General features: G+C 36.2%; 1 pseudogene; it reads right to left on the bottom strand.

Annotated features, from left to right (window-relative positions):
• Positions 1–3,702: 3,702 nt before the first annotated feature.
• On the bottom strand, positions 3,703–4,652 carry LOC101441819 (UAP56-interacting factor pseudogene; annotated as a pseudogene).
• Between the last annotated feature and the right edge of the window lie 4,606 nt (positions 4,653–9,258).

Here is a 9,258-nt window from a genome sequence, read left to right on the forward strand (position 1 = left end):
AAAATGACAGCACATCTCGCCCCTGCCTTGGGCAGGGCTGGAACATGGGCCACTGGCAGTCTTCTGATCTTGGCTGGCAGACCTCATGGGAATGAAAGGCACTATAAATGGAATTAATACACTGGGGGCATATAAGAGCAGATTTGAAGAAGCAGAAGAAAGGAACAGTAAACTTAGGAAGAAGACTTCTGCAATCAACCATACAGAAGAATAGATAGAGAAAAGAATGGAAAAATTTGAGCAGGGCCCAGGGCACTGAATGACAGCATGAAGTATACAAGTATACATGTCATGAAAGTCTAAGAAGAGGAGAAGGAAAAATGTTGCGGAAATGTATTTGAGTAAATAATGGTTGAAAATTTTCCAACTGTTTTGAAAGACATAGATTCCAGTATTCTAGAAGCATAAAATACTCCAAGCAAAATTAATCCATATAGACCTACTCTGAGACACACACTAATTAGAATGCCAAACCCAGACATAAAGCAAGAATTCTGAAGACAGCAAGAGAAGACCAAGTTACCACATACAAGGCATCCCCAATAAGATTAAGTGTTGCTTTCTCAACAGAAAACATGGAGGTATGAATTCAGTGGTATAATATATTTAAAATATTGAGAGAGAAAAAAATGCCAGCCAAGAGTTTTATATCCAACAAAATTGTCCTTCCAAAATGAAGAAAGTAAGATATTCAGTAAGACATTCACAGATAAATAGGAACTGAAAGAATTTCTTAGCAAAAGTCCAGCCCTGCAAGAAATATTTAAGGGGAAATTGAGGCAAGATGGCATCAGTTTAAGTGAGCACTCGCCACCTCTCTCACAAAAAACAGCTGAGAAGGGGCAAGATCCTGACTGAGTGAGCTGTTTGGGGACTCTACGGTGTAGGAGGCTATAGGACATCTGTCCAGAGGGAACAGGACAAAGAGATAAAACCCCTAAGGGAAAACCGTGAGTTTCTCACTCTGGTGGCTGGAAACAGTGGGCAGCTAAGACCCACACTCAAGACAAAAAGGCTCTGTGAACCCCCTGACTCACATCACCCACAGAATAGGAGGTAACATTCTCTGGGATTAAGAGGGTTCTGTCAAACGGTGAAGAGGGGTTTCCTTTCTGTGGGTTTGGTTAACTGGACCTCCTTTGAACTTTTGGAGCACACCAGCTGGCAGGAGGTGGCCCTGGGAAGAGGCGAATCTGTGCAAGCAGCCTCATTTACCTAGCTGACCTGGGGGCAAGGAACTTCGGTTGGGAGAAGGCAAAGTCATGTAATGGGCTGGTTTGGTGCTGAAAACTATCAAAATCCCAATTCCCCTAAGGGAGGCAGGCAGTAGGAAGCACTTAATAAACTTCCAAGGGCCTATTTAGGGTCCAGTGGGAGAAGGGGGAAGTCTAAAAGAGGGGTGAGAGCCATTTCTCTGTGATGAGTTCTGATACCAGGGTCCCATTTGAATTTCACAAGGGAACTCAACCTGACCAGGAGAGTTGAGGGGAATCTGATCACACAGGATCACATCCTGCTGTCCTGGGAGAGAAAGCTATAAGAATAGAAAAGTGGCAGAGATAAAGAGGCTCCTAATCAGTGGAAATCTACTCAATTGCAAGGAGTAAAATCTGGCCGAGGGAAAGTGACTGGATAGCTCTCTAGCTACCAGACCCAAAGAGAAAGTTTAGCTTAGTGGAGGAGTTTCCAATTTGAATATATGAAGTCCTGGCTTGATTCCTGGCTCTCCTTCCAGTAGTGATCTGCCAGGTAATCAAACAGCCAGCTGATACTTTAGGACAGGGAACACATAGACAGTATATTTGTATTAGCTTCTTTGGGTCCCTTATTTTACTTAAAAATTGTTCCATTTAAAAAAATTAACTGAGTTTACTTGCTAAAACCTGATTCAAAACCTGCAGAGGGCAGGCTGCTGTGTCATTGATTGATGAAAACCAGGAGCTCCTCAGGATACTAAGTAGGAAGGCTGTTTTTCCTAAACTTTTGTTTGATTGCTTGCTTGAGTGTTTGTTTTCTATTATTTTTTAAAAATTTTCCCTCTTTCTTCCCACCCCCATTTAAAAAAAAATTAAGTGTGGCTGCCTTGTTACCCGATTGATGTTTTCCCCTCCCTTTGTTTCCCTTTTTATTGCATACCAATTTTGTCTACCTATGCTCTTTCTTTTCCTTCCTTCATCTTCCTATCTTCTGCTTTCTGTTTTTGTTCTTACACTCCACCTCTCTTTGTTTCGTCTTCAATTTTCTTGTTTTTATTTCTATCTCCTGTATTCTCTGTTTTCTTTCTTTTTTTAACTTTGCTTCTAATTGTCTTTTCTTTTCTCTTTCCCTCTCTTCTTGTTCTGGACTTATTTTTATCATGTGAAACCTGTAACATTTTATTTTTAAAAAATGAACAGCTTTAGAATAGATCTAAATGTAACTTTTCCAGAAAACACCAAAAAGTACAGTGTAAAGCACCTCCTCATTAAATACAAACTTTTGTTTTGTGATGCACTGCTTCAATGTTTTATATACACCTTGATGCAAAGGGAATTTTAAGTTGCATCCTGCATAAAAAAAAACAAAAACAAAAACAAAAAACCAACCAACCAACAAACAAAAACTTAGAAACTAAAAAAGGATGACTACAACCACATTAGCAGCTTAACTTCCAAGGACATTTTTCCTCCATCAAAGAATATTCTTTTGTGTATATACAACATATTAGCACTCAATTTTAATTTAGTTGTACTGAAGGCAAAATTTTGTCCTATAAAAGAAAATTAAATTACAGATGCACAAAAACAAAAGTTTGATGTACCAAAGACTCTTGTTTGATTCACTTAATGTCAATATTTGGGACACTTTTTAAGGCTTTCAAAAAAATATCATTAATAATAGCTCTGTATAATTTTAAAATAACAGGAAAATAAAAACTACCTTTTACCATATTTTCACAAATTCTTCTGGAGACAACCAACTCAGGTTCAGTTGATTTTCCTTTGCTTTAAAATAAGCTACTAGAAATTCTAACCAGTCTAAAATGTATGGTTCCTGGGCCAAATACAAACATTCATACTTGCAAAAATATTTTTCAATGGTACCTTGACCTCTACAAAAAGCCTAAAATAGCTAAGGAGAGACTAGGGTTTGTTTTCAAATACCGTGAATGACTTCCAATAACCCCTTATCAGTAGAAGTACTAGCGAAATACCAGATATTTAGGATCAGATTTAATTCTTTGGTATAATCATGAAACTGTTATTGATAGCTTTCCATGGCTAGCTTCTTATTAAATCAATAAGAAACCCAAAAAATATGAGTGACAATGAAGTTTAGTATACAATGAAAAGGCAGGCAAGAGTGATAAAGTTTTTTGTTTTTGTTTTTAAATAGGAAAAGTCATCATTAATATTATTCTCTAGAGAAAGTAATACCTATTTAGAGCTTTTAATTTATAGCAAACCAAAGACCAAGCTTCATAATAACCAAAATTATAACTTGTAGCTGGAGTATCTTATTGCATTTTGGCATTCTACCAAAGCTTACAGTGTACAACTAACAGAGTACTCTCAGATCTTGGAATAACAGGCTAACACCTCCCATTTCCTGGCCCCCATCCCCCCCCGGGGACAGAGAATTATTGAACTTCTTTGACAAACTCTTCAAGCAATTCAACTTTTCACATAGAGTAGTCCCTATAAAGTCCCTTTGACATGGGATCTATTTCAGGGTTACAAAGCAGCTTCCTTCTTTGTTGAATGTGAGAGTGGCTCTTTGTTCCTTCAGGATCCTAAATTACTCATTCAAAGTCATCCCTGTCTGTTTTCCAACACTATTTATGTCAGATTGTAGGGGGACACCTTTAGGAATTTTCTTTATATCAGATTTTCCCACTTTGCCAAGAGTAAGGGCACAGAAGTACAAGTTAATCATGGTTTCTGAGTTACAGGGCACTGCACTGCTCTAGGATTGTCAATGGATACAGTTAAAATTCCTCAGTTTTGTGGTAGAAGTCTGCCATTCACAAGTTCTCTTTGCTACTACATCATCTACCAGTTGTTCTGTGTTCAACTGGGCCTGAACCTTTAAGCCTTTTCTGAAAAAAAATTTTGCCTGATGTTTGTCTTTCTGATGGTTTAATTTATTTCCACTTCTGGTAAAATTACCTGGAATGTTATTTTCTGTTTAATTGGTTAGGTCTCTTGAGAATCACAACTGGTTTTCTCTGCACTTCATTTTGTCTCAGAAGGTTTGCCTTCCTTTTTAACAGGAAAATATCACTCTATATTCTTATCACTCAGAAATGGTCGATTCATAGGACTAATTCCTTTTCTAATTCCAGTTGCTTTCCTAGCTGCAAGGCCAGTGATAACCCCATAAGGACACTTCTTTCCAGGCATTATTCTTCCTCCACAACCCAGATTATTCTTACCAAAACCAGAACTCTTTTGGTTTCCCCATTGTATTCTTATCCTGAATTGCCGGGTACCACTTTGCTGGCATCTTCTATTTAGTCTTGGAAAATTCTGCTTCTTTCCTTCCTTTCAGTTCAATTTGATTACATCATGCAAAGACATATCAATTTTGTCCAGGTTTTCGTTGCTGCAGGTTTTTGTCAGCACTGCCGGAGCCGCCGTGGCTCCCACCAACTGGGTACCAAACAGATTCATGGCTGAAGACGTCGCACTGCAAGAGTCAGTAGGGAAGGCATTAGTCTGAGGCCTGCCACCTCCCACTCACACACTCCATTCTGGCCTTTTAATTCATTCTAGATATTTTTCTCTATTCAGTTTTTCATTTCATTGTTTGTACCCCACTTTTTAATTCTTAGCCCTCTGCACTTATTACATGAGTTAATTATTTATTTTCCTAGACCTTACATGGTTCCTTTTTTATCTTTTACTATTATTATTATTATTATCCTTTTTCTCTTCTTATCTCTTTCCCTTTCTCTGACCCTAAACTTTTTCTTTCAAGGGAACATAGAAAAGAGCAAGAAAAAAGAATAAAAGGAACACAGTATCACAGAGAAAATTTGCAACACACGCAAAAGCAGGAACTAAATAAAACCCTAGATTAGAGAGAGAAAATAATCAACTGAATAAACCCATAAAGATGAAGAATTTCCAAAACATAAGAAAAAATTATGAACCATGTGAAGAAACCAGAAGACATGGTCCAGTCCAGTGTAAAAACTAAAAACCAAGAGGAGATGCAGAACATGGAATAACTAATCAAAGCTGTTCAAACAAATCTGAATCAATTTAATGATGTGAAGGAAGAGATTAAAAATATTAAGAAGACACTGGGAGAACATACTGAAGAACATAGATGAAAAGATAGTGGATATGATAGTGAGGAAATGCACAATCCAAGAAATCAAAAACATACTGGAAGCACATAGCAGTCTTATAGACATCCCAGAGGAAGAAGAGAATTGAAAGGGTACAGAAGTGATGGAGGAAATAATAGCTGAAAAATTCCCAACCCTATTGAGGGAGATAGATGTATGTGTCCAGGAAGTACATTATAAATCCCAACAGACCTACTCCAAGACAAATATTTGTCAATTTATCCAATGCTCAAGACAAAGAGAAAATACTGAAAACAGCAAGAGAAAAGAGAAGGATAGGGAAATTCAATAAGATTAAGTGCTGATCTCTCATCTGTAACCATGGAGGCAAGAAGGTAGTGATATGGCATAGTTAAGGTGCTAAAAGAAAAAAAACTTTTTGCCAAGAATTCTCTATCCAGCAAAGCTGACATTCAAAAATGATGGAGAAATCAAAATACTCACAGATGAACAATAATTAATAGAATAAGGCAATAAGAAACCTGCCCTTCAAGAAATACTAAATGGAGTACTGCAGGCTGAAAGGAAAAAAACAAGACAGAGAAATTTGGCGGACAGTATAAGAAAAAAAAGCACAAGACAAAAAGAGAAATAAAAACAACATGTGACATACATAAACCCCAATGAAAATATGGCTAATATAACTAATTCCTTGACAGGAGTAACAATGAATGTTAATGGATTAAATGCACCAACCAAGAGACACAGTTTGGTAGAATGGATAAGGAAATATGACCAATCTGTATGCTGCCTATAAGAAACTCACTTTAGACCCAGGGATTCAAGGTGGCTGAAAGTGAATGACTGGAAAACAATTTTACAAGGAAACAACAATCATGAACAGAGGGAGACACTCTGGTAATATTTGACAAAATAGTCTTTGCATGTAAAAAAACTGTTGTAAGAGACAAAGATGGACAGTAAATATTAGTAAAAGGGTTAATTTTTCAAGAAGAAAGAAGAATCATAAACATTTATGTATCTAAGCAGGGCCCCTCAAAATACATGAGGCAAACACTGGAAAAACTAAGTGGAGAATTAGATGCCTCCACAATTATAATGGGGGTCTTTAATACACCAATATTACCATTAGACATAACATCTCAACTGAGAATCAATAAAGAAACAAAGAAACAAAAACAAATAATACATTTAGTATCTGGACCTAATAGATATATACAAAACACTATACCAAAATACAGCAGGATATACATTCTTCTAGAGAGCACAAGGATAATTCTCCAAGATAGACCACATGCTAGGCCACAGAACAATTCTCAATGAATTCAGAAAGACTGAAATTATACAAAGTAATTTCTCTGACCATAATGGGATGAAAGTGGAAATCAGTAAGGGCCAGAGACCAGATTAGGCACAAAGATATGGAAGTTAAACGACACACTCTTAGACAAACAGTGGTTCAAGGAGGAAATCTCAAAAGAATTCAGAAACTACCTCAATACGAATGAAAATGACAACACAACATATCAAAACCTATGTGATACAGCAAAAGCTGTATGTAGAGATAAATTCATAGCTATAAATGCATATAGCAAAAAAGAAGAGACAGCTAAAAATGAAGACCTAATAACACCTAGAGGAATTAGAAAAAGAACAACAAACTAGCTCTGAAGGAAGTAAAAAGTAGAAAATAACAAAGATCAGAACAGAACTAAATGAAAAAGAAAATAAAAAAGCACTAGAAAATAATCCAAAAGCTGATTCTTTGAGAAGATTGATAAAATTGACAAACCTTTAGCAAGACTAACAAAGAAAAAAAGAAGAAAATGTATGAAAGTATTTTCAAGATCTTGTGGTAGGCAGTAGCTTCTTATACCTTATTCACAAAGCACAAGCAACAACAACAACATGAAATAGAGAAACAAGACCTTCTCAAAATTAAGCCCTTTTGCACATCAAAGTGGTTTGCCAAAAAAGTGAAAAGGCAGCAGACTCACTGGGGGAATATATTTGGCAATCATATATCTGATTAAGGTTTGTTATTCATGTATTTAAAAACATCACACAACTTGACAATAAAAAGACAAACTGTCTGATCAAAACCTGGACAAAAGCCTTGAAAAGGTTATTGTCCAAAGAAGAAGTAAAAATGGTGAAGAAACACATGAAAAAATGATCAGCGTCACTAGCACTGAGGGAAATGCAAATCAAAACTACAATAAGATATCATTTCACACTATTAGACTGGCTACTATTAAAAAGTGAGATAACGCTAAGTGTTGGAGCGTATTTCAGGAAATAGGAATGCTTATTCACCATTGGATGGAATGTTGTATGTTACAACCACTGTGGAGAATTGTTTGGCAATTCCTAAATAAGTTGATTATAGATGTGCCATGTGTCCTGTCAATACCATTACTAGGTATATACCTAGAAGAACTGAGAGCAGTAACACAAATAGACATCTATATACCAATGTTCATAGCAGCATTATTTAAGATTGCCAAAAGTTGGAGATAATCCTGGTGTCTATCAACTGAAGAATGGATTACCAAATTTTGGTGTACTCACATGATGGACTATTATGCAGCAGTAAGAAGAAGTGAAGTCATGGAGCATAAGAGAACATGGATGAACCAGGAGGACATTAAGGTGAGTGAAGCAAGCCAGATACAAAATGTCAAATCCTATATGATTGCACTTTAATGAACTAAATAGATTGTGTAAACTCATCAAGTTAATAAAGAAAATAGGTCACCAGAAAATAGAATGATGATAGAGAATGGTGAGGGTTAATCTGTGAAGAATTGGTAAAAAGTTTGTATATCTTTAGAAATGAATAGAAATGGTGAAAGCACATTATAGTGTTTGTAACTAGCAGAGCTTTAATATGAGTATGAGAGTGGTTGAAAGTGTAAGTCTAAGGTCATTTTTATTTCTAGAATGAAAGCTAAAAAATGTAACATGTGGCTGTATAACATAGTGAAACATCATGTAAAATTCAAATATGGGTGATATGGCATATATAAACCTGTTTTTACAAAATATAAATACGAGTAACCTACAGAGATGTAAACAGAATAACACCCATCTACAGCAGGGTAGCATAGAGCAACTGAGACATGTTGAGTTGTTTTTGTTTGTTGGTTGGTTTTTATCATTATTATTATTATTATGAAAATGCTCTAACATGATTGAAGTGATGATTGCTTAACTATGTGATTATACTAAATACCACTGATTGTACCCTTTGGATGGATTTTTGCTTTATTAATATGTAACAATAAAATTAATTTGTTAAAAAAATCATTCAGTGTGATGAGCAGAGAGAAGAAAGAATGAAGAAAAATCAATGAATCTGGAGCAATCTGTGGGACACCATCAAGTGTGCCCATTTAGAAATTATGGAGACCCAGAAGTAGAAGAAAAAGGGGTAGACAGAATATTCAAGAAAAAATGGCTGACAACTTACAAATGTAATGAAGACATGAATATAGAAATCCAATATGTTAAACAAATTTCAAACAGGATAAACCCAAATAGACAGAAAATGTACCATATTATAATCAAACTATCAAATGCCAAAGATAAAGAAGGAATTCTGAAGGCCACAAGAGAGAATTAATGCATCACATAGAAGGGGATTGGAGTAAGATAAATTTTCCAATTTATCATTGGAAATCATGGTGGAAAGAAGACAGTAAGAAGAAATATTTAAAGTGCTGAAAGCAGAAGATATCAGAATAGGGAGTGGCAGACTGCACTCCTCCTCCAGAAACTGCTGGAAAGTAGGCAGGATTACCTGTCAGAAGGGAATTCAAGGGACAATAAGGGCAATAAGAGAGGACGGGGGGGGGGGGGGGGGGGGGATCCGGATGGCTGACAGTAAGTGAAGCTGTGGAAGACAGGGAAGGCAAGTCAGCATCAAACTGGCTTTGGTTGGATTTATTCTTTTAAATATG

Source organism: Dasypus novemcinctus, chromosome 2, assembly GCF_030445035.2.
Source record: "Dasypus novemcinctus isolate mDasNov1 chromosome 2, mDasNov1.1.hap2, whole genome shotgun sequence".
NCBI lineage: Eukaryota > Metazoa > Chordata > Mammalia > Cingulata > Dasypodidae > Dasypus > Dasypus novemcinctus.